The following is a 26,376-nucleotide window of genomic DNA, read 5'->3' on the forward strand; positions in this document are numbered from 1 at the left end:
TGAAGCATTTCCGTAACACTCGCGTGATGATCAAACCTACCAGTAACAAATGTAGCAGCCCGCCTCTGAATTGCTTCTATGTCCTCCCTCAATCCGACCTGATAGGGATCCCAAACGCTCGAGCAGTCCTCAAAAATAGGTCGTATTAGTGTTTTATAAGCGTTCTCCTTTACATATGAACCACATCTTCCCAAAATTCTACCAACGAACCGCTGTGGTTCCCCAACCGAGGAAGCCAGTGTAGCTGACAGCAGCACTGGAGCTGGCGTGGCTATGCATGGTAGTAGAGAGGTAAGTAGAAGCTGAAAACTGCTGAGGAAGGCAGAGATTGGAATATGTCCGACAAATAACTGAGGACGTACGTTCAAATTGCTGCTCTGATATGTAAACATTGGCACAGGAGAGGAATTTGTGGCGTAGATCAGACCAGATGGTCGTTGATTCCTCCTTCCTAGGACCCCTCACACACACACACACACAAAACACACACACTCACAGCCACGCACACAGAAACACACACACACACACCACACAGCTTCTTCATTAGTTATTCGAGCTACCCATCTAATCTTCAGCATTCTTCTGTAGAATTATAATCCAAAAGCTTCTACACTGTAGAGCCAAAAACACTGTTACACCTACCTCATATCGTGTACGGCCCCCAAGAGCACGCAGAAGTGCCGCACCACGACGTGGCATGGACTCGACTAATGTCTGGAGTAGTGCTGGAGGGAAGTGACACCGTGAGTCCTGGAGGGCTGTCCATAAATCCGTAAGAGTACGTGAAGGTGGAGATCTTTTCTGAAAAGCGCGTGCAAGGCATCCCAGATGTGCTCAATAATGTTCATGTCAGGGGAGTTTGGCGGCCAGCGGAAGTGTTTAAACTCAGAATAAGTGTTCCTGGAGCCACTCTGTAGCAATTCTAGACGTGTGGTGAGTCGCATTGTTCTGCTGGAATTGTCCAAGTCCGTTGGAGTGAACAATGTACATGAATGGATGCAGGTGATGACACAGGATGCTTCCGTACGCGTCACCTGTCAGACTCGTATCTAGACCTATCAGGGGTCCCAAATCACTCCAGCTGCACACGCCCCACACCATTACAGAGCCTCCACCAGCGTGAAAATTCCCATTACTGATATGTAGGGTCCATGGAGGTTGTCTCCATACCCGTACATGTCCATCCGATTTATACAATTTGAAACGAGACTCGTCCGAACAGGCAACATGTCTACAGTCATCAAGAATCCATTGTCGGTGTTGACAGGCTCAGGTGAGGCGTAGAGGTTTGTGCCGTGCAATCGTCAAGGATACACGAGTTGGCCATCGGCTCCGAAAGCCTATATCGATGATGTTTCGTTGAATGGTTGCACGCTGACTTGTTGATAGCCCAGCATTCAAATCTGCAGCAATTTGCGGAAGGGTTGCGCATCTGTCATGTTGAACGATTCTCTTCAGTCGTTATTGGTCCCGTTCTTGCAGGATCTTTTTCCGATCGCAGTGATGTGGGAGATTTGATGTTTTAGCGGATTCCTGACATTCACGGTACACTCGTGATATGGTCGTACGGAAAAATCCCCAACTTATCGCTACCTCGGATGTGCTGTGTCCCATCGCTCGTGTGCCGACTTAACACTACGTTCAGACTCACTTAAATCTCGATAACGCGCCACAGTAGCAGCAGTAACCGATCTAACAACTGCGCCAGATGCTTGTTGCATGTAGGCGTCGCTGACTGCAGCGCAGTAATCTGCCTGTTTACCTATCTCTGTTTTTGAATACGCACGCCTATACCAGTTTCTTAGCCGCTTCAGTGTATAACCTTCTTGTCTGAACTGTATTTCCTCCACGTTCGCAGTCATTCAAGCCTACACTGTCAACAAAAAATTTCAGTAAATACTTCCCGCCACTTAAATTTAAACTGGATGTTAACAAAATTCTCTTCTTCAGGAACGCTTTCCCTCCTATTACTAATCTAAATTAAACTGGTCTACATCTCGTTGTGGCTGATTTCCTATCGTAAAACCCTCAGTATTCCTGATTTAGCTGCACCACATTCTGTCACCCTTGTTTTACTTTTTTTCAGTGCTTATCTCGTAACACCATTTCAAGACATTATCTATTCCGTTCAACTATTCTTCCTTATCCTTTGCCTTCTTTGACATAATTACAATATCATCAACCAAACTTAAAGATTTTTATATCTTCTCCTGGAACTTCAATTACCTTTGGAAATTTATCAAATGGTTCAAATGGCTCTGAGCACTATGCGACTTAACTTCTGAGGTCATCAGTCACCTCGAACTGAGAACTACTTAAACCTAACTAACCTAAGGACATCACACACATCCATGCCCGAGGCAGGATTAGAGCCTGCGACCGTAGCGGACGGTCGGTTCCAGACTGTAGCGCCCAGAACCGCACGGCCACTCCGGCCTGCGGAAATTTATCCTTCATTTCTTTTACTGCTTTCTCACGTAAAGATTGAATAACATCGCTGTGCATATTGACTAACATCGGGAATAGACTGTAATCCTGTTTCACTCCCTTCTCAACCACTGCTTCCCTTTCATATCCTACGACTCTATAACTGCAATCCGGATATCTGTGAAAGTTTTAGATAACTTTCCGCTCTGTATATTTTATCTCTGCTTCCTTCAGAATTTCAGAGAGTGTATTACAGTCAAAGTTGTCGAAAGCTTTCTCCAAATCTACAAAAGCTTTTTCCAATCTACCTTCGAAAAGTAATCGGGTCAGTATTGCGTCGCGTGTTCCTACATTTGACTCGTACCCAGACTGACGTTTCTCTCAGCTCGCCTTCTTGGAATCGATCCGTTTTTTGTGGATGATTCGTATTAGTATTTTACAAGAGAGACCTCTCAAATTCACGGTTCAAAAATTCCGTGTGTCCCACTTCTAAGTTTGGTATTAAGCTGACAGGCTTCTGAGGCCTGGATTTCTGATAAATTCAACACCATATAAACATTATGTATGACTGCTGGCACTGTTTTCATACTACCTGAAATCTCTCACTTTTCCAGAGTGGTGAAGTAAAGAATAAGTCTCGTCACTAACCTCTATGCGCGTTTGGACATCACTTACGTTGGTTATGCGTTGTCTATGGCTTCAGGATCCGTAGTATTTGGACGAAAATTACACTCTGTTACATTTGCCTAGCTGTTGCATAATTATTTTATTTCACTTTTTCCATGGTTACAATAAACAATGTAAGTTCTTCTCTTGCTCTACTAAATATGAGACATGAATGTTAGTTTTATTACTCTGTAGGCAATCTTCTCGATTTTAGGAAAAACACTTTGAAACCTGAGTTACATTTGTACCTATCAGTCAATCAAATAATCTTATTTTCTTCTCTTCATGGAATAGATAGACAGCTTGTTGCATGCTACATCCCTTGTTCGGCCGGCCGCTGTGGCCGAGCGGTTCTAGGCTCTTCAGTCCGGAACCGCGCGACTGCTACGGTCGCAGGTTCGAATCCTGCCTCGGGCATGGATGTGTGTGATGTCCTTAGGTTAGTTAGGTTTAAGTAGTTCTAAGTTCTAGGGGACTGATGACCTCCGATGTTAAGTCCCATAGTGCTCAGAGCCATTTGAACCATCCTTGGTTCCTACTGATCCAAACTCGATTACTTGCTCAACTTATCTACCTAACTTACGTGTCTTCGTCCATTATGTTGATGTGCTGTTCCTACCTTTTGCAGTCTTCTCCCGCTTATTTTTTCATTTACACTGTGTATATTCTTTTCTTATAATACCGTTTTATTTTCAATCTCTTATCGTACTTCCTTCAGTCTACCTTAAAAATATAATTTCAGGTAACTGTATTCTTCTGTTGTTTTCTTAATTATGTTCAAGATTATTTACGTTAGAAGGGGCATAGACATTAAGTTGTAAAATTTTAGCTTTCTGTCCTTCCTTGTCTTGGCACCAAATATTCTTTGTCTTCTACTAGGTATCATTTGAAACTTATTTAATTTATTAGCAACACGTTTTCATATTTGTACGTAACACTGCAGACTAACAGCTGAAAATATGACCCTGTTCTATTGACCGCTCATTTTGTACTGTTCTGGCATTTACTTGGAATTTCAGTTTGAATGTCAATACTTTAGGATTTTTTTACCGATATTTTTACATGATGGTTTTTACATATTTCGTTTCGGCCATGTATTGTAAATAGCAGGTCACTTTCTGTCTTCTGAATAACTGTTATCAGCAAAGAGCAGACTATTAATAATTGTGTGTCTCGGTATTAACCTGACACCTTGGTTAATTTCCTGTTTCCAGTGCCTAAGAATGTCGTCTAAGAGTGAAATAATGTCTGATAAAATGTTACCAGTTTGATTTTTTTTTTTTTTTTTTTTTTTTTTTTTTTGCATCTAGGCAACCTGCAGTCGAAGCTTAAAGAAGACAGTTGGAGGAAACTGGCGACATTAAATACTGAAAACTTGAAAATCTGGAGATTAATAGTCGCTCAAGTGTTTACGCGTTCCTTGAGCCATGTTTTCGATAGCGGTTATCACACGGCGGATGACATCATCTTTTATGACAGCGGAGTACATCTGATATAAATTTCGGGGCTATATCTGACAGCTTACCGATAGATGCGTCTCAAAGTCCTCTGATGGGTATCAGCACGAGCTAATAAATCGTTTGAACTCTTTCTCCGACACGTGTGCGACCACACTCAAAGCATATCATTATTCCAGGATGAATCTCTCTCTTCAGCGAGTTGTGTACTGTTGTTAAACTCCCTGGTAGACTAAAAGAGTGTGCCGCACCAGGGCTCGAACCCAGGAGCTCTGCTTTTTGCGCGCAATTCTCTTACAGAGTGAGCTACTATATTTTTTGTATTTTTTGTATTTCTTACTTTTTTAGGCTTCCTTTCGCCCCTTCAGCCATTCGTTCCGTTCCCCATAGCTGACGTCTCAGCCTTACTTGAGTACTGTCTTCTTTACGTTATAATTAAGATTTACTTCGGCAGAATGAAAAGTAATAGCTATCCGTCTCAACAATTCTGTATCTTTGAACACTGCCACGTGACCATCGCGAGAAGGGGGAAATCTCAGCTCAGTGACGGCTTCAGATTTCGTCTCCCCAGTGTTAGCTCTTCGTGTTTTTTCTTGCGCTTCGGTTTCGCAGGTTTAATTTTCTCAGTTCGGCTTCTCTTAACTCTGACAGCGCCACTCACCAGAAACTCTCCACCGCTGTCGGTGTTTCCACACAGCACGATTTTTTTGTATTCTTTGTTTGTTCTTTTTTATTGTTGCCCTAGACGATGTAAATACTAGCTTTTCCTTTTAGCCTTTCCTTTGTGAAAAATCCACAAATCAGAAGCAAAAGAAATACACTGAAGCTCCAAAGAAACTGGTATAGGCATGCGTATTCAAATAGAGAGAGCCGGTCGCTGTGGCCGAGCAGTTCTAGACGCTTCAGTCTGGATCCACGCTGCTGCTGTGGTCGCAGGATGTGTGTGGTGTCCTTAGGTTGGTTAGGTTTAGATAGTTCTAAGTCTAGGGGACTGATGACCTCAGGTGTTAAGTCCCATACTGCCTAGAGCCATTTGAACCATTTGAACCAAATACAGAGATGTGTAAACATACAGAATACGGCGCTGCGGTCGGCAACGTCTACACAAGGCAAAACGTGTCTGGCGTAGTTGTTAGATCGGTTACTGCTGCTACAATGGCAGGTTACCAAGATTTAAGTGAGTTTGAACGTGGTGTTACAATCGGCGCACGAGTGATGAGACACAGCATCTGCGAGGTAGCTATGAAGTGGGCATTTTCCCGTAAGAGCATTTCACGAATGTACTGTGAATATCAGGAATCTGATAAAACATCAAATCCCTTATTGATTTATGGACGGCCGTGGTTGTCACTTCCGTCCAGCACTACATCAGACGTTAGCCGAGTCCATGCCACGGCGTGTTGTGGCACTTCTGCGTGCTGAAAGACTCTGACCTGCAAAAAAGCGTGCATTTCTGTTCGTGGCTGTTGAGAAATGTTACCAGTGGTGTTTGGACCCACTATGGCTCATCGTGAGTGACGAGGCGTGGTTCTGCCTATCTGCGTACATAAATTCCCAAAACAGCCGGTATTGGTAGACAGAAAATCCACAACCGATCCACCAGGTACCCTTGCGTGACGAGAAGGTTGGAGTTTCGTGTGCCATTTCCGCCACACGCCTTATGGGGTCCATATTCGTCGAGAGACAGTGAACAGTGACATGCATTTGGGAATCCTGGAGGAATTGTATTCAAACATGACGGTAGAGGAGCGTCAGTTATGTTACTTTCAGTGGCACGATGCAAAATGCCACACATCAGCTGCATCATTGTCCAATGCGCAGGAGATGTTTACACCAGCCAGGAAAATCAACAACGACTTGTAGCCTCCTCGGTCACCGGGCTTGTCCAGTTGAGACTTTTACTTTTGGGGACTGTTGAAGGGAAGAGTATACGAAACATGCAAAGGGCGTTCAAAAAGTTCTGCACAGTCGTCTCTAATTTTTTTTTTATTTTTTGCAAGAGGGGACCGAAATTGTTTGTGAACATACTTGGAACTTTTAGCTATACATTGAGACTACTCAATGTAGCCTCCATCAGCTGTGACGCATCTGGCCCAACGTCCTTTCCATGATGTAAATGCACTTTCGTGAAATTCTGAGGATTTACTTTTACACCATCGCTTGACACAGGAAATAAGGTCTTTCTCACAATCAAATGTTTTACTGCGTAGGTGGGCCTTCAGACGACCAAAGAGGTAAAAATCAGACGGAGCCAAGTCCGGATTATAGGGAGGATGAGGGACAATTTTGCAGCCCATTTTCCTGACTTTCTCCTGCTTCATGAGTGCTGTATGGGATTTGGCGTTGTCATGGTGTAGTCGGATGAGCTGGCCCTGAAGCGGTGGTCTGTGGGTCCTGGTGGCACGTCGCAGCTTGTCCAGTGACAAACAGTAACGGTCCCGGTTAATTGTGGGGCCAGGTTCCCAAAAGTCAATTAAAACGACACCACGCTGATCCCCAAAGAAGGAGGCCATCATCTATCGGCCTGCTGTTCGTGAAAGTCTCGGTTTCTTCTTCTGAGGGGAACCCGGATGACACCACTCCATGGATTGAATTTTGCTCTCATCTTCAGACATAAACAACCATGTTTCATCCTGGGTAATCGTTTCCACTCTTCAGTAAAGGTCTTCATGAGACCCTTACACACATTCTTCCTCATCGTTTTCATTTCTATTGTCAATAATCTAGGCACACAATGTGCACTCATTTTTCTGTACCCTAGTGACTGTACCAGTGATACCACACTGCCCAATGGCAAACGAGTCATTTCACCAAGCTGTCGTGTCGTCACACATCTGTCATTTTGGATGATTTGTTCAAGGATCTCCTTATTCACATCACTCACTGCCATCGATGGTGTACCGCATCGTGGACTGTCCAGTAGAGAGGAATCACCTTGTTTAAACCTCTGCGACGACCGCTGGATACTGCTGCGATCCACTGTGTTCTCCCCATAAACAGGGAGCAACTACACGTGAATCGATGTGGCAGAGGTATCACCAGTCTCGAAGAGGAACTCCATCACCGGCCATTGTCGCAACATGACATCTGCTTCACGGTCCATTATGGCTCACCTGTATATAAAAGAAAATACTTTTGTACGCCAACTTATACTAAATATTCCAAGTATGTTCGTAAAAAAGTTTCATTCTCCTGCTGCAAAAAATAAAAAAAAATTAGAGACGACTGTGGAAAACGTTTTGAACGCTCTTTGTATCACACACAGTTGAACAACTCAAGACCAAGATCCACCACGATCTCATCAATAGCATCACAACAGAAGAACTGATATGGGTTTATACGAAGAGCGTGCTCACATGTATGCTGAAGCGAACGGACGAACTTTCAGCACCTACTGTGAATGGTAAGTAATCATATTCAATACCTTACATTTCATTTTATGTTCATGTGTTGACTTTATGGGGCCGGTTTTACGTGCCGCACCCTGGTGTATATAATACGAACTGGGGTGCACATACCCGCAGAGGATGTGTACATGAGGACATCTCAGTGGCTATCCCAAACGAAAAATAAGCGATATACACATTCATTTACCATGTGCTGAAAGATTAATTCTTCTTTTCACCATATAAAATGGATAAATAGATTGCTGTTCATGAAACTCCTCCAGATACAAGTATGTAACTAAACAAAGCTTCACTGGTACTACACAGAAGTTCTCTGAGGGGTACGTGATGAAGAAAGGAATATCGACAAATTTTTGCGACTGGTTTCCATTCCGTTCCACTGAAACGGTGCGGCGATGTCCATTAATTAACATTTAGACAGTTATTACATGTAACAGATAGAATCCTAAGACCCCTTGCCTTGTGAAGTTTGCTCGCATTCAGTCACTCTTTCCACCCTCTCACTTTCTGTTTCTCTTCCTCCCCCTCTGCCTCCAGCCTTTCATATCTATCTATCAATCCCAATCAAAATTGTTATTTGTGTATGATTTTACCACTGTAGCCAATATGATTATTGTACCTAAAGTTTGTAACACTATTGTAACTTTTCATAATCGGAGTTATACAGTATACCATCTGAAGTATTTATTCCAACAAATGTATTCGACACATCAAAACAACATCTCCAAATCCTTTAAAATGTATACTGTAATAATGTTGATAGGACGTATATTCATTGTACTTTGTGACACTGTTTTCCCTTCTGCTATACGATCCATGCACCCAATAGCTTCCGACGCCATATTTGTTTACAAAATATGAGAGTATTACATGTGATGTGTTACGACAGTGAAAGGAATCTGTGACCACTGGAGGTACTTTATTTTACTTATTTTATGTTCACCGTTACATACACGTTTAAGGTTTTGTCAAACGAAACCCAAAACCATGCTCTCAAACAGTGTTTTTTTTTTCTCCACTAGACAGTAGCGCTGCCACAAGTTCCTCCAAAAAATCGTACGTAACACAACACACACACACAAATGTCATACTAACAAATGCAAATCAACCTGATGATGGAGGTTTAAACCTTTGAAACGCGTCGTGGAGATAAACAAACAGGTACTGGTAACAGTAAACTTGTTGTTTCATTTAATTCAAAACAATTTCAATTCATCTAGAAGCTCGGCTTTCCTGCACGTCCGCGTCCTGCTGCTGGGCAGCCGGCGCGAGGAGGTGGCGCGGCCGCCAGTCAACGCTGGCCCAAGTCCCGGCTGCTCTGCGTCCCCGCCGTCCGCCCTGCCACCTCCTCGCGCCGGCTGTCTCCCTGGCCGTGCAAGCAGCCCGTGGAGGCTACGGCGGCGGCGCAACGCGCGAACATCACACTGCTTGCTGGTTTTACACTACTAGCAAGTCGCTTGCAGAAGTTATTACTGCAAGTTATTGCTAGCCGCCTGCACCTGTGTTTACACAGCAGCGCAAGAATTAAGCAAGATTCTCCCGCAAGTTCTTTGGCAAGAAACTTGCGTCGACAACTTGCTGATACTGTTTACATATATGCTTTCAGTACCACTGCAAGTGTCAGCCGATGTGTAAAATGACAAGTAGGCGGGTGAGATATGCTGCAGCTCTTGTAATTGTAATGGAAAACGTGAAAAAGAGAAGTATTTGGGTTAGAGAGTAGGGCAGATATGATACGCGAGTTGGGATGGAAGTCATTGAAGCAAAGACGCTTTTCGTCGCGGCGAGATCTATTTACGAAATTTCAGTCACCAACTTTCTCTTCCGAATGCGAAAATACTTTGTTGAGCCCAACCTACATACGTAGGAATGATCATCAAAATAAAATAAGAGAAATCAGAGTTCGAACAGAAAGGCTTAGATGTAGATGTTGATAATGACAAGATCGCAAAGTGTTGCCTTTTGGAAGAACTTAGTATCGAGAGCATGGATACTTTTGAAAACTTTTGCAGCATGTCCTCAAATGATCTGGAGTATTTGTTGACGTTAATAGCGCCCGTCATATCAAAACGAGACACAAACTTCCGTAGTGGTATTTCAGCAAAGGAACGTTTGCTAGTCACTCTATGATTTATAGCTACCAATGTGCTTCGAATAAAATAGGCATTTCATATATTTATGTGAAACATACAACCAAAATAAATTTTGAAATCTTTTCTTTGTAGGAGACTCATACAAGTCCCTAATGTATTTGTTTCATATTCCCGTCAGCATCATTTCTCTGATCGTACCCGATGTATGTAGAGCCATTTTTAACGTCTTGAAACACAACAATGAAATTAAATTTTTATTGAAATAAACTGCATTTTCCAGAATGATATGCTTATAAAAATGTTTTTTTTTCGTAATGCTCATAAAATGGAAAGTGACAAGCTAATTAAATAGAACATGTAATAATTACACATCATCTTTTTCTAGACTCCTAAAGCAACAAGGGAGTGGATGCAGGTGCGAAGGAATTGTCTCTTCAAGTTATGATACTTTCTATGTACTTCTTTCACAGATGTGTCGAATATCGACGAGATTTCATTTGATGCGCTCATCTTCTTCACTCTATCCTTAAAGTCTCGGTTATGCACGTTCCATATTTCTGGGTAGCTCTCCACGGCTCGAGTAAAATGATCTGCTACCTGCTTCATCCATTCCCGTTTCTCCTCCATTTCTGAAATTTGTTTGCATATAATACATACGTAAGCTGGTTGCATAAAATTAAGTCACCACATAGAGTAAAATGTTAAATATGAGTGTTATGTAGACGACATTCTTACTATAACTTGCGCTTTCTACTTGCAGGATAAAAGGAATAAATCCTAAAAGCTGCAAGTTACTTGCAGATACTTCTTGCGTGGTGTTCACACTAGAAACGGAAAACGTGCAACAAGTCACTTCCGCCATTAATCTTTGCATAAGGAAACAAATGTGTTACTGATTGGATGATTGCAGCTTCAAAATCCATCATCACAGCTATAGGATTCCATCCAGGAGGTACGTTGCTCTTAACAGCTGTGAAAAAGCGATCGTACGTTTCTCGCTTTTTATTGGGTAGCAAGGCGTACACGGTTGGAACTGTGTTTGTTTCCTCCTCAGAACTAGAAATATCGGCACGAACAATAAATAACTGTCCAAACTGCTTGCTGGAGCTTTTGAACGTTCCATCGACAAATAACGAATTGCACTCTGTTAAATAGAATTTTCCCCTTTCGCTGGCGAACACCAATATCCTATCATATGGTCCTCTTCGTCATCTGCAAGTAAAAATTTGCTCCAATCATTCATTAGCAAATGATGTTCTTGCAGAAATATTGCTGCAGCAAAGGTCGGATCTTGTGCAGATCACATGCTTTTTTGCCTGACGCATTGCAGCGATCGTTTTGCACTCCTGTGTGACGGCAGTGATGTGACGATGTCGTATCCTTGATTGAACAGCGGCCCTACTTCTGCCGTGTAAACAGAAGAAATTGAAGCGTCCGTTTCTTTTGCACGCCTTTTGGCGTTTGCCACGTGTTTACAACACAAGTACTGAACTGCGGTGAGCTACCTGTTTGGTGTCCATGTTGTTGTTGCGGTCCTAAGTCCTGAGACTGGTTTGATGCAGCTCTCCATGGTACTCTATCCTGTGCAACCTTCTTCATCTCCCAGTACCTACTGCAACCTACATCCTTCTGAATCTGCTTAGTGTATTCATCTCTTGGTCTCCCTCTACGATTTTTACCCTCCACACTGCCCTCCATTACTAAATTGGTGATCCCTTGGTGCCTCAGAACATGTCCTACCAAACGATCCCTTCTTCTAGTCAAGTTGTGCCACAAGCTCCTCTTCTCCCCAATTCTATTCAATATGTCATCATTAGTTATGTGATCTACCCATGTAATCTTCAGCATTCTTCTGTAGCACCACATTTCGAAGGCTTCTATTCTCTTCTCGTCTAAACTATTTGTAGTCCATGTTTCACTTCCATACATGCCACACTCCATACAAATACTTTCAGAAGCGACTTACGGACACTTAAATCAATACATCTACATCTACATCCATACTCCGCAAGCCACCTGACGGTGTGTGGCGGAGGGTACCTTGACTACCTCTGTCGGTTCTGCCTTCTATTCCAGTCTCGTATTGTTCGTGGAAAGAAGGATTGTCGGTATGCTTCTGTGTGGGCTCTAATCTCTCTGATTTTATCTTCATGGTCTCTTCGCGAGATATACGTAGGAGGGAGCAATATACTGCTTGACTCTTCGGTGAAGGTATGTTCTCGAAACTTTGACAAAAGCCCGAACTCGATGTTACCAAATTTCTCTTCTTCGAAACGCTTTCCTTGCCATTGCCAGTCTACATTTTATATCATCTCTACTTCGACCATCATCAGTTATTTTGCTTCCTAAATAGCAAAACTCCTTTACTCCTTTAAGTGTCTCATTTCCTAATCTAATTCCCTCAGCGTCACCCGACTTAATTCGACTACATTCCATTATCCTTGTTTTGCTTTTGTCGATGTCCATCTTATACCCTCCTTTCAAGACGCTATCCATTCCGTTCAACTGCTCTTCCAAGTCCTTTGCTGTCTCTGACAGAATTACAATGTCATCGGCGAACCTTAAACTTTTTATTTCTTCTCCATGGATTTTAATGCCTACTTCGAGTTTTTCTTTTGATTCCTTTACTGCTTGCTCACTATAGAGATTGAATAACATCGGGGAGAGGCTACAACCCTGTCTCAATCCCTTCCCAACCACTGCTTCCCATTCATGTCCCTCGACTCTTATAACTGCCATCTGGTTTCTGTACAAATTGTAAACAGCCTTTCGCTCTCTGTCGTTTACTCCTGCCACCTTCAGAATTTGAAAGAGAGTATTCCAGTGCTGAACTGCGGCGCGCTACCTGTTTGGTGTCCCTGTAGACCGCCCACTACCTGTTCAGCCGGGTCTCCTTCAAATACCGCTCCTCACAGCTGTCGCGCCTCACTAGCGCCCCAACCCCGGTAACATTAAGAGCGCAGTGGGAATTCCACTGTTAAATGTAGAGCAGAGAGCGGATAGGTGAAGTGAATACAATACACTGAAGCCTCTGTGACGTGAGAGAAAAAGAAACAGGAGTCGACATAGAACTACGTTTGAGAATGACCACTGGCCGCTTCGCCAGCAATATCTCAAACAGGATAATACGCGCTCCACCGAAGTGTGTCGGCTGGACATCGACCAGAAAGTCGGCGATATCTTCCACCTCGACATTAGCAAACATCGTTTAACTAATGTGGGCTGTCGGCTTAGCCTTCATTACAGCTTGATTTCTTCCCCTCTTTCTAGGCAGTTCACAGAAAAGTGTTCTAGAAGCATTTCGAACAATTTAAAGAAACGTCTGCCTGAAGGACTTAGCCAGTCACAGGGCGTCCTAGAAAAAGCGGCGGGAAAGTGGTACGCATTCTGCCTGGGGAAACTGTGGGCTCTCGTGAGCGATGCTAGGCGACGCATTCTGACGGAGTGGAAAAAAACTGAAGGCGATTCTTGTCAGATGCTTGCTTACTGCTTCCTTTCAACTTTCACAGGCACCTCTGACAACAGTCTAACTGGGCTGCTCTACGGGACAGCTCTGCAACAGGCTTTAAAAATTCTTAAAAATTTTGCCCTTTGGCCGCTGTTCAAAAGACTCCCCGATGGCCGCCGACCTGCTCGAAGTCCATTGCTTCCTCAGCCTCTCCCGCTATCCTAGCCAGCGCAAAAACTAATTTTGTAAAGCATGCAGTACCACAGTTGTTAGTGTGAAGCTGTGATCCGTACGATAAATAAATTGATAACTCCCCCCGCCCCAACATTCGATCCCAAATAATGTAAATGAGTTAATTTAATTGAGCAAATTAATTATGTTAACTCACCATGTCAGGAGGCAAAATATCACCATCTTGCATAACACATCCATTAACGGCCAATTTTCTGCTATGATCAGGTAACAGTTGAGGCGTTGCTTGATCACGCTGAAAATCTGCTCTACAGAGCACATTACATTCTCGTATTGTAATCAGTATAGCCCCAGCCTGTGTTGTGCCAATCTGCACGCGCGCGCACACACACACACACACACAGATATGTTTGGAGACTCCATCAGTTACTGAATTTATCCTGCCACCATTATTTCTCCCTCACTGGCTGGCACCTCTTCATGAAGAACTCTGGGTTCCGTGATTTGGTGGTTTCATTTGAAAATGGCTCTGAGCACTGTGGGACTCAGCATCTGAGGTCATCAGTCCCCTAGAACGTAGAACTACTTAAACCTAACTAACCTAAGGACAGCACACACATCCAGGCCCGAGGCAGGATTCGAGCCTGCGACTGTAGCGGTCGCGCTGTGCCGGACTGAAGCGCCTAGAACCGCTCGGCCAAAGTGGCCGGCGGTTTCATTTAGAATGGCTAAAGAACCAAGGCACAAAAAGCAAATTTACTGCAGATGGGCCTTGATGAGGACAATTCCTTAGACTGCCTGCTTGGCAAATGCACCCTTCAGTCTATCCTTGAGTACGCTAATGAATCCTAAATTGCAGGTCTACATATGCCATCTGTCCACAAACACACTCTAAATCAAAATGAAAAAATATGAAAAACTGAAAGTCTGTGCCATTCCCCCTCATAATTCTTTTGATAAATGAATGAATGTCGTGTGGTCACCACTTCCCGTCGGGTAGACCGTTCGCCGGGAGCGACTCGATCGATTTGACGCCAAATTCGGCGATTTGGGCGTCGATGGGGATGAAGTGATGATGATTAGGACAACACAACACGCAGTCCCTGAGCGAAGAAAATCTCCGGCCCAGCCTGGAATCGAACTCGAGCCCTTAGGATTGACATTCCGTCGCGGTGGCCACTTTTTTTTTTTTTTTTAAGATGTTCAGTTTATTGGTCATAACATTCTACAATAGTACATAATTTTCACCTGACATTTAAAAATAACAAAACAAACTAAAATTAATTAGCAGCTACTGGGGGCGGACATTCTTTTGACTATCAATATGCGATCGACATATGAAACAGTGCATCAGAAAAATCATTTTTAACTGCAAAGATTGGTATCACCCCTCCTTAATCTGGTACTACACCTAGAATTGTTCTGATCCGCATTATTTACTTTTTGCGTTACACAGAATTTTTTTTAAATAAAAGAAGAACAAAAATCAAACAGGATCACGACTGTGAATGAATGTTAACATAGAAGGCAGCAGTGATCTGCATTTATTTTTACGTTTGTTGAATGCTGAAAGTTGCATGTCAACCAGCACCACAAATACACTCCTGGAAATTGAAATAAGAACACCGTGATTTCATTGTCCCAGGAAGGGGAAACTTTATTGACACATTCCTGGGGTCAGATACATCACATGATCACACTGACAGAACCACAGGCACATAGACACAGGCAACAGAGCATGCACAATGTCGGCACTAGTACAGTGTATATCCACCTTTCGCAGCAATGCAGGCTGCTATTCTCCCATGGAGACGATCGTAGAGATGCTGGATGTAGTCCTGTGGAACGGCTTGCCATGCCATTTCCACCTGGCGCCTCAGTTGGGCCAGCGTTCGTGCTGGACGTGCAGACCGCGTGAGACGACGCTTCATCCAGTCCCAAACATGCTCAATGGGGGACAGATCCGGAGATCTTGCTGGCCAGGGTAGTTGACTTACACCTTCTAGAGCACGTTGGGTGGCACGGGATACATGCGGACGTGCATTGTCCTGTTGGAACAGCAAGTTCCCTTGCCGGTCTAGGAATGGTAGAACGATGGGTTCGATGACGGTTTGGATGTACCGTGCACTATTCAGTGTCCCCTCGACGATCACCAGTGGTGTACGGCCAGTGTAGGAGATCGCTCCCCACACCATGATGCCGGGTGTTGGCCCTGTGTGCCTCGGTCGTATGCAGTCCTGATTGTGGCGCTCACCTGCACGGCGCCAAACACGCATACGACCATCATTGGCACCAAGGCAGAAGCGACCCTCATCGCTGAAGACGACACGTCTCCATTCGTCCCTCCATTCACGCCTGTCGCGACACCACTGGAGGCGGGCTGCACGATGTTGGGGCGTGAGCGGAAGACGGCCGTAGCCCAGCTTCATGGAGACGGTTGCGAATGGTCCTCGCCGATACCCCAGGAGCAACAGTGTCCCTAATTTGCTGGGAAGTGGCGGTGCGGTCCCCTACGGCACTGCGTAGGATCCTACGGTCTTGGCGTGCATCCGTGCGTCGCTGCGGTCCGGTCCCAGGTCGACGGGCACGTGCATCTTCCGCCGACCACTGGCGACAACATCGATGTACTGTGGAGACCTCACGCCCCACGTGTTGAGCAATTCGGCGGTACGTCCACCCGGCCTCCCGCATGCCCACTATACGCCCTCGCTCAAAGTCCGTCAACTGCACATACGGTTCACGTCCACGCTGTCGCGGCATGCTACCAGTGTTAAAGACTGCGATGGAGCTCCGTATGCCACGGCAAACTGGCTGACACTGACGGCGGCGGTGCACACATGCTGCGCAGCTAGCGCCATTCGACGGCCAATACCGCGGTTCCTGGTGTGTCCCTGTGCCGTGCGTGTGATCATTGCTTGTACAGCCCTCTCGCAGTGTCCGGAGCAAGTATGGTGGGTCTGACACACCGGTGTCAATGTGTTCTTTTTTCCATTTCCAGGAGTGTATAACGTAACAAAGAAATGTATATAATAAACTACAGATGGCCTGCATTTAACTTTATTTTAGTATTGGTCATCATTAATAACCAAAACTCACTTACCTAAACATATATACACGCACACACACACACACACACACGCATAAACATTTTATTTGGAAACATAAATTATGCAAACATCAAAATATTACAAGACATACAAAGAAATTGTGTCAAATGGCTTTGCCAAACAGAGACACTATTTGATGATAAAAAACAAGAAATATCACATGAATACGGAAGCATGAACATAAAAGATATTAAAAATGCATACCATTGTTAAAAGTTGTACAGGACTTAGAAGTATTACTTGAATACGAAAAAAGGAACATAAAACATATTGAAAATGTTAGACATTATAAGTTGTGCAGAAATCATCTTTTGCTTGTGTGCCGTAGAACTGCCTTTAAAGAACTAACCTTACACTGTAAATGGTTGAGCACCGAATTCCAACAGGGGAAGCACTGTATTTTGGGCAGGGAATGCTCTGTTTTTTGAGTAGGAGAGGCAGTATGTTTGGAATAGAGAAGGCATTGTATTGCCGGCGCTGTGGTAGAAGGCCGTCCATTCATTCGACTTATGCGGTACCAAAAGAGTGCGTGCTCCATTGCAGTGGTTCAGGGGTGCCGGTTGCTCAACCACAGGTGGGGCTGATGTACTGCACGGTGCCTGCAGTCGTGGCTGCTGCAGGGGGCAAGTGGGTGTCAGAAGAAGACGTGTGCATCTGAGGCACCAGTGTCCACCAACAGATCCCAGCGCTGGTCGTCCACGTGGCGGGGTGCCTCCCACGCCTGCTTCATCACCATCATCCGCCCCCGCTGGAATTCGAAGCTCGGCCCAGCTGACAGCCCTGCTTCCTGGTAGCAACAGCGTGCCTCAAATCACGCCGTTGCCTCTCCCAAGTCCTCAGTGTGGAGAAACATTTGCTTTTCTGCTAAGTGTCCCCAGAACAGTTATCTGCACAAAATGTACATCAGATTGTAATCTACATGACTAATGAGAATGAGATTTTCACTCTGCAGCGGAGTGTGCGCTGATATGAAACTTCCTGGCAGATTAAAACTGTGTCCCCGACCGAGACTCGAACTCGGGACCTTTGCCTTTCGCGGGCAAGTGCTCTACCTTCTGAATCTGATTAGTGTATTCATCTCTTGTTCTCCCTCTACGATTTTTACCCTCCACGCTGCCCTCCAATGCTAAATTGGAGATCCCTTGATGCCTCAGAGCATGTCCTACCAACCGCCTCTACACTTAGAACTACTTAAACCACCTATCTAACCTAAGGACATCACGGACATCCATGCCCGAGGCAGGATTCGAACCTGCGACCGTAGCAGCAGCGCGGTTCCGGACTGGAGCGCCTAGAACCGCTCGGTCACAAACCCCGGCTAAATGGCCGTACCCTCTGATTGCATTGACTTAGACGCTTACATTTAACACATCGGCAAGGAGCTATTGTTCTTCGTATCTGATATATGTGATATAAGTTTCAACTTCATACGCGTATCCATTCCTGCAGAAAAGAGGTCTTAGCAGACAGTCAGACATTCGGATAAAAAATGACAAAAATATTTTTTTTCCGTGTGACATAATTAAATACAAATTTTTGTGAATTTTTTTCTTTTGGTTGTAGAGTGGAACCTTGCTTCTTTACAATATCCACGATTCTACGTCAGCGGGAATTACACTATAGATTTTGATGAGTGAGTTTGCGAGTATCAAATTATGTGGCATAAATGGTCGTATTTTTTTATTACATTGACTCAGAAGCTTAAGGTTTTTACACAGCCTATGGAACATAGACTGCCAGCCTCTGTGGCCGAACGGTTCTAGGTGGTTCAGTCCAGAACCGCGCTGCTACTACGGTCGCAGGTTCGAATCCTGCCTCGGGCATGGATGTGAGTGATGTCCTTAGGTTAGATAGGTTTAAGTAGTTCTAAGTGTAGAGGCGGCTGGTAGGACATGTTCTGAGGCATCAAGGGATCTCCAATTTAGCATTGGAGGGCAGCGTGGAGGGTAAAAATCGTAGAGGGAGACCAAGAGATGAATACACTAAGCAGATTCAGAAGGATGTAGGCTGCAGTAGGTACTGGGAGATGAAGAAGCTTGCACAGGATGGAGTAGCATGGAGAGCTGCATCAAACCAGTCTCTGCACTGAAGACAACAACAACAACAACAACAAGTCTAGAGGACTGATGACCTCAGATGTTAAGTCCCATAGATCTTAGTATGCGAGATAAATTTCCATTAGATACGTCTACCTGTTCCTGAGAAGAAAGGTTTTTAACAGACAGTCAGACAGACAGACGGCAGCAAAATGCTCCTATAAGGATTCTATTTTTACCGATTAAGGTACGGAATCCAAAAAATTAAAACTTCCGCAAGATCTCTCTCCAACTATCCACGCACCCAATTCGTCTCTTTACGGCATCGTTGAGTTCCGCGTGACTTGCGGACTGATTACAACGCAGAATTGGGGTGCTATTGACGTCACGTGGCCTGTGAGAGGAGTGTGAGGCAGCTCGGCGAAGCGGAGCGCGGCGCTCCTGCGGTCAGCAGCTGACTCGCGCCACAGTCAGCAGCAGTTCTTCTCCCCGACTCTCGAGTCAGCAAACTCGGCGCAGTTGCGTCGCAAATGCAGAAACCGCCTGCCGGCAAGTCGAACACGCGCACACCCTCCCCTCCTCCCCCCCCCCCCCCCTCAGCACGACGCCGCGAGCACGTGGTGACGCCAGGAGGAATGCGGCTTTGAAAGGTCCCGTCGAGGACCAAGTCGTCAGCAGCCAAGCCTACATCCACATATGCAGCGTGGACTCGAATTACACCAACAAAACACTCCCAAGCTTTTCAAGTATATTTTCTGAGTATTTTCGTACCGGAGGAAAAACGCTCCTCTCGGAGCACAAGAAGGCGACTATGTTCCTCTGTGAAAGACTTTTTCATAAATGTAGGGATCCGGCTGCCTCAGTCGCCACTCTGCCCTCCTCAGTAAAACATTTGGCATCCGAATTTCGTGGTTTAAATCCTTTTAGCCAGATTTTCTGTCTTGTTAAATAAGTCTTCCTACTCAATATCTAATACCCTCAGACTTCAGGAAGAATATAATAATGCCAATCCCAAAGAAAGCAGGTGTTGACAGATGTGAGAATTACAGAACAATCAGTTTAATAAGTCACAGCTGCAAAATACTAACGTGAATTCTTTACAGACGAATGGAAAAACTGGTACAAGTCGACCTCGGGGAAGATCAGTTTGAATTCCGTAGAAATGTCGGAACACGTGAGGCAATACTGACCTCACGACTTATCTTACAAGAAAGATTAAGGAAAGGCAAACCTACGTTTCTAGCATTTGTAGACTTAGAGAAGGCTTTTGACAACGTTGACTGGAAAACTCTCTTTCAAATGCTGAAGGTGACAGGGGTAAAATACAGGGAGCGAAAGGCTACTTACAATTTGTACAGAAACCAGATGGCAGTTATAAGAGTCGAGGGTCATGAAAGGGAAGCAGTGGTCGGGAAGGGAGTGAGACAGGGTTTTAGCCTTTCCCCGATGTTATTCAATCTGTATATTGAGCAAGCAGTAAAGGAAACAAAAGAACCATTCGGAGTAGGTATTAAAATCCATGGAGAAGAAATAAAAACTTTGAGGTTCGCCGATGACATTGTAATTCTGTCAGAGACAGCAGAGGACTTGGAAGAGCAGTTGAACGGAATGGATAGCGTCTTGAAAGGAGGGTATAAGATGAACATCAACAAAAGCAAAACGAGGATAATGGAATGTAGTCAAATTAAGTCGGGTGATGCTGAGGGAATTACATTAGGAAATGAGACACTTAAAGTAGTACAGGAGTTTTGCTATTTGGGGAGGAAAATAACTGATGATGGTCGAAGTAGAGAGGATATAAAATGTAGACTGACAATGGCAAGGAAAGCGTTTCTGAAGAAGAGAAATTTGTTAACATCGATCCCAGAGTCAACAGATGGGGACGTTTGCAAGACAACAACCATCTGCAGGAACAGTTCGACGACGTTTGCAGCAGCATGGACTATCAGCTCGGAGACCGTGGCTGCGGTTACGCTTGACGTTGCATCAGAGACAGGAGTGTAGCCAGGTATGGAAGTGAAACGTGGATGATAAATAGCTTAGACAAGAAGAGAATAGAAGCTTTCGAAATGTGGTACTACAGAAGAATGCTGAAGAGTAGATGGGTAGATCACATAACTAATGAGGAGGTATTGAATAGGATTGGGGAGAAGAGAAGTTTGTGGCACAACTTGATTAGAAGAAGGGATCGATAGGACATGTTCTGAGACATCGGGGGATCACCAATTTAGTAATGGAGGGCAGCGTGGAGGGTAAAAATCGTAGAGGGAGACCAAGAGATGAATTCACTATGCAGATTCAGAAGGATGTAGGCTGCAGTAGGTACTGGGACATGAAGAAGGTTGCACAGGATAGAGTACCATGGAGAGCTGCATCAAACCAGTCTCAGGACTGAAGACCACAACAACAACAACAACAATCAATATCTCCCTCTCACTGGCACTGCCCTTCCGGTACTTGAGCCGTAAAATTTTTCTACACTTTTTTTTACTTATTGTTCGTGGCCTCCTTCGAAATACTCTGCTCCACAATCGAAAGGCCGCTCCCAACGCCGCTTCCACCTGAGGAGGCAGTCCTGGTACGCCTCTTGCTGCATTATGCGTAACGCCGCCTCAGAATTTTCTTTTATCTCGCCTGTCGTTGCAAATCGTCGACCTTTGAACGGGGTTCTCAACTTTGGAAGTAAAAAGAAGTCCGCAGGATCCAGGTCTGGAGAGTACGGAGGATTAGGCAGCACAGTGATTTCGATTTTTGTGCAGTATGCGCGCACCAACAGGGATGAATATGCGGGTGCGTTATCGTGATGCAAGAACCGTAAATTGTCTCGCCACATTTCAGGCCCTTTCTTCTCACATTTTCTCGCAGTCGTCGCAGCACGCCCCCTCAGTACCGTACATTAACAGTTTGTCCGTATGACACTAATTCATGACGAACTAATCCTTCAAAGTCCAGGAAAACTATCAGGATGGCTTTGACAGTTCACCTGACCTGACGACCTTTTTTTGGTCTTGGAGAACCTTTCCCGACCCGCTGTGAAGACTGAACCTTGGTCTCATCAACATAACCGTAAACCCATGTCTCACCACCAGTTACGATTCTCTTAATGAAAATCTCGTTCTCATTTGTGCCATCCAAAAGCTCTTCACAGATTGCGAGGCTAAGGTCTCTCTGATCTCGACTCATGAGCCGTGGGACGAACTTGGCGGCTATATAATGCATTCCGAGATGCTCTGTCAGGAATTCACAACATGATCCAACAGAAATGTTACATTCTTCTGCAATCTCTCGGACAGTCTGTCTTCGATTGGCACTCATAATTTCGTAGGTGTTCCTGACATGAGCTTCAGTCCGGAGCCACGCGACTCCTACGGTCGCAGGTTCGAATCCTGCTTCCGGCATGGATGTGTGTGATGTCCTTAGGTTAGTTAGGTTTAAGTAGTTCTAAGTTCTAGGGGACTGATGACCTCAGATGTTAAGTCTAGCTCAAAGACATTTGAACCATTTGAGTTTGAACGTGACATGAGCGTCAAAGGTAGACAAGGGCGTCCTGAACGAGAGTCCTCTTTAACTTGCGTTCGGCCATTTTTAAACCGTGTGAACCATTCGTAGCAGTGAGTACAGCTAAAGCACGTATCACCGTAGGCTCCCTGCATCATTTGGTGTGTCTCTGTGAAGGTTTCCCTGAGTTTCACACAAAATCTAATGCAGACGCGTTGCTCCTCTAATTCTGCCATCTCGAAATTCGCAAACTGTGCGACACGACGTTCCACTCAGTGCTGCACTCAACAATAACTAACAGACATACAACAATGAAACTACCGGCAGTTACACAGGTGTGGGCCGGGATGCCATTCCGCATTTCACTCCAACACAACTTTGGTGGGAAATTACGAATGTTCCGGAATTTCTTGAATAGATCTCGTATGTCTCTCACCCACTGCCTCAAAAAAATGGCTCTGAGCAGCACTATGGGACTTAACATCTGTGGTCATCAGTCCCCTAGAACATAGAACTACTTAAACCTAAGGACATCACACAACACCCAGTCATCACGAGGCAGAGAAAATTCCTGACCCCGCCGGGAAACGAACCCGGGAACCCGGGCGCGGGAAGCGAGAACGCTACCGCACGACTCATCCACTGCCTCCTTTTCTGCTATATATTTACAATATATCCCAGTGCCACTGACTTCTGTCTACACAATGTCTCCTTATGTCTTTCTCTCCCAGTACCACACCACGGCAGCTCAAAATTTCTGGATGGTCCAACAAGTTTTCCCCTACACTGGCATAGTTAAAATTTCGGTCTAAAATACCCTTCGGCGGTCTGAGAGGATTCAGACCAGCCCCCCTCCCCCCCCCCCCAAACCTATGGATGGTCTCCACTCATCTGTATTTTCCATTTGTACTGTCTCCTCCTCCTTTTCGTCCCACCGTTTCCGTCTCCATCTACCTATCCTTCTCTTTTACCGCCACTGTTTCTCACTGACCGTGCCTACCTCTTCTTTCTTTGGCTCCTACTGCTATTGTCTTCATCCATTTCTCTTTTTATTTCACTGCCACTTCACTGTCTGCTCTCTCTTTCCACTGCCTGACACTATCTCCAGTCCCTCCCAAGGCCAATTGTCTCTCTGCTACTCCCTTTCAGCACAAAAAAGCGCGAATAAGTTTGCATGTCGAAATTTTTGATGGAGAAGGAGGGATGAGGATTGAAGCAGCTGGTCATAGCCTTTCACAGAGAAATACACTACTGGCCATTAAAATTGCTACACCAAGAAGGAATGCAGATGATAAACGGGTATTCATTGGACAAATATATTATACTAGAACTGACATGTGATTACATTTTCACGCAATCTGGGTGCATAGATACTGAGAAATCAGTACCCAGAACAACCACCTCTGGCCACAATAACGGCCTTGATACGCCTGGGCATTGAGTCAAACAGTGCTTGGATGGCGTGTACAAGTACAGCTGCCCATGCAGCTTCAACACGATACCACAGTTCATCAAGAGTAGTGACTGGCGTATTGTGACGAGCCAGTTGCTCGGCCACCATTGACCAGACGTATTCAGTTGGTAAGAGATCTGGAGAGTGTGCTGGCCAGAGCAGAAGTCGAACATTTTCTGTATCCAGAAAGGCCCGTACAGGACCTGCAACATGCGGTCGTGCTTTATCCTGCTGAAATGTAGGTTTTCGCAGGGATCGAATGAAGGGTACAGCCACGGGTCGTAACACATCTGAAATGTAACGTCCACTGTTCAAAGTGCCGTCAATGCGAACAAGAGGTGACCGAGACGTGTAACCAATGGCACCCCATACCATCACGGCGGGTGATACGCCAGTATGGCGATGACGAACACACGCTTCCAATGTGCGTTCACCACGATGTCGCCAAACACGGATGCGACCATCACGATGCTGTAAACAGAACCTGGATTCATACGAAAAAACGACGTTTTGCCATTAGTGCACCCAGCTTCATCGTTGAGTACACCATCGCAGGCGCTCCTGTCCGTGATGCAGCGTCAAGGGTAACCGCAGCCACGGTCTCCCAGCTGATAGTCCATGCTGCTGCAAACGTCGTCGAACTGTTCGTGCACATGGTTGTTGTCTTGCAAACGTCCCCATCTGTTGACTCAGGGATCGAGACGTGGCTGCACGATCCGTTACAGCCATGCGGATAAGATGCCTGTCATCTCGACTGCTAGTGATACGAGGCCGTTCGGATCCAGCACGGCGTTCCGATTACCCTCCTGAACCCACCGATTCCATATTCTGCTAACAGTCATTCGATCTTGACCAACGCGAGCAGCAATGTCGCGATACGATAAATCGCAATCGCTTTAGGTTACAATCCGACCTTTATCAAAGTCGGAAACGTGATGGTACGCATTTCTCCTCCTTACACGAGGCATCACAACGACGTTTCACCAGGCAACGCCGGTCAACTGCTGTTTGTGTTTGAGAAATTGGTTGGAAACTTTCCTCATGTCAGCACGTTGTAGGTGTCGCCACCGGCGCCAATCTTGTCTGAATGCTCTGAAAAGCTAATCATTTGCATATCACAGCATCTTCTTCCTGTCGGTTAAATTTCGCGCCTGTAGCACGTCACTTCGTGGTGTAGCAATTTCAATGGCTTGTTCCCTTCTTTTCCCTGCTTTAGCCGGTGTGCCACTTACATGAAATGAGTTCTGTAGTTCAGTAAAGTTTTGGCAGTTTATTTATATACTTCGACATACTTATAAAATAGTTGCAAATGATATAAGCCAAAAACAAAATCGTCTGCTTTTCATTTTTTCTGGATATATTGCTCATCAATCGCAGTTCATCGAAAACGCATGTTTCATGATTTGTTTCTTAAAAGTGTAGAAATGTTATTAGAAATATTTTATTGAAGTCGGAGTATTTATAGTTTTACATAATTTTTTACGATCATTTTAAGCTCTTTTCAGGCATGTTAAGTCCTTTTTAGGCCTTTTTTGTCACTGGTGTCACTTCGGGTGTATTCCTACAGGCATGAAGTGCCCCTTATACAGAAAGAATTATTGGTGATAAAATGCCGTCTAAAAACATAGTTTGGCAACCTCAGAACACTTGCGATGAGCCTAGAAGTCCATTATATGTTTATTACTTCAGTTAAAACTCCGTTCATGCCTCACACCGGATATTACATGCATATTATAGATGCGTAAGTGACTTCAAACCGTTGGCTCTTGGTAACGGACAATGATATCGAAAAAAGTTCTAAAATTGCCTCGGAAAATCATATTAAGAACATATGGGAAAAATTCCGACGATTTGCAATGAATAGAAAACATCGATGTGATCATCACCGCAATTGGTAGTTTTTGCACCCAAAAATAATTATTTTGTAGGTGTTTTTGATAACGGATACTGGTCTTCGAAAACACGAAAACGGCGTTTCTGCATTAATGTCTAAAATTTGAAGAATTTGCTAAGGTTAGTTATTTAGATACTGCTACCCACGGTGCTAAAAACGGCTAAAATCAGTTTTAGCAGTTTTTTGAATGAGTACTGTAAATTTCAGCGTCTGCAGTTCGTGAACGGATAATGATAGCGGAACAATTTCCGAAGTTGCCCAAGGATATCATCTTGGGAACGTATGGTAAAAATTTTCGACTATCTGCCATTATAGAAGTGGCCATCCCCTCAACTGGTACTTTTCGTACCAAAAGATCATAATTTTTCGGGGTTTTGTCAAACACCGTCCATGAACAAATGGTGCTTTTAGAAGCCGCCTAAGTTTCGCCCCAGATCACACCTAATGTAAAAGAACCAACCGACTAGCTCAATTTCCCTGGGCTGGAGGCTGTGTGTAATGTTGAAAATTTTAACCCGGTATTCTAGGATAGCTACAGTATGCCCGGCCTTCCGATAAGTATTCAAATGGCGGTTGGACCAAGGACTATCCAAAATACTCGACCACTTACCTCTGTCATCAGTACAACCTGAAATATGATTCCCTGAAAAATCGCATTTTCGAGCGCAGCATTTTGGAATACGTATACTGGTACCGTG

This window comes from Schistocerca cancellata, chromosome 10, assembly GCF_023864275.1.
Source record: "Schistocerca cancellata isolate TAMUIC-IGC-003103 chromosome 10, iqSchCanc2.1, whole genome shotgun sequence".
NCBI lineage: Eukaryota > Metazoa > Arthropoda > Insecta > Orthoptera > Acrididae > Schistocerca > Schistocerca cancellata.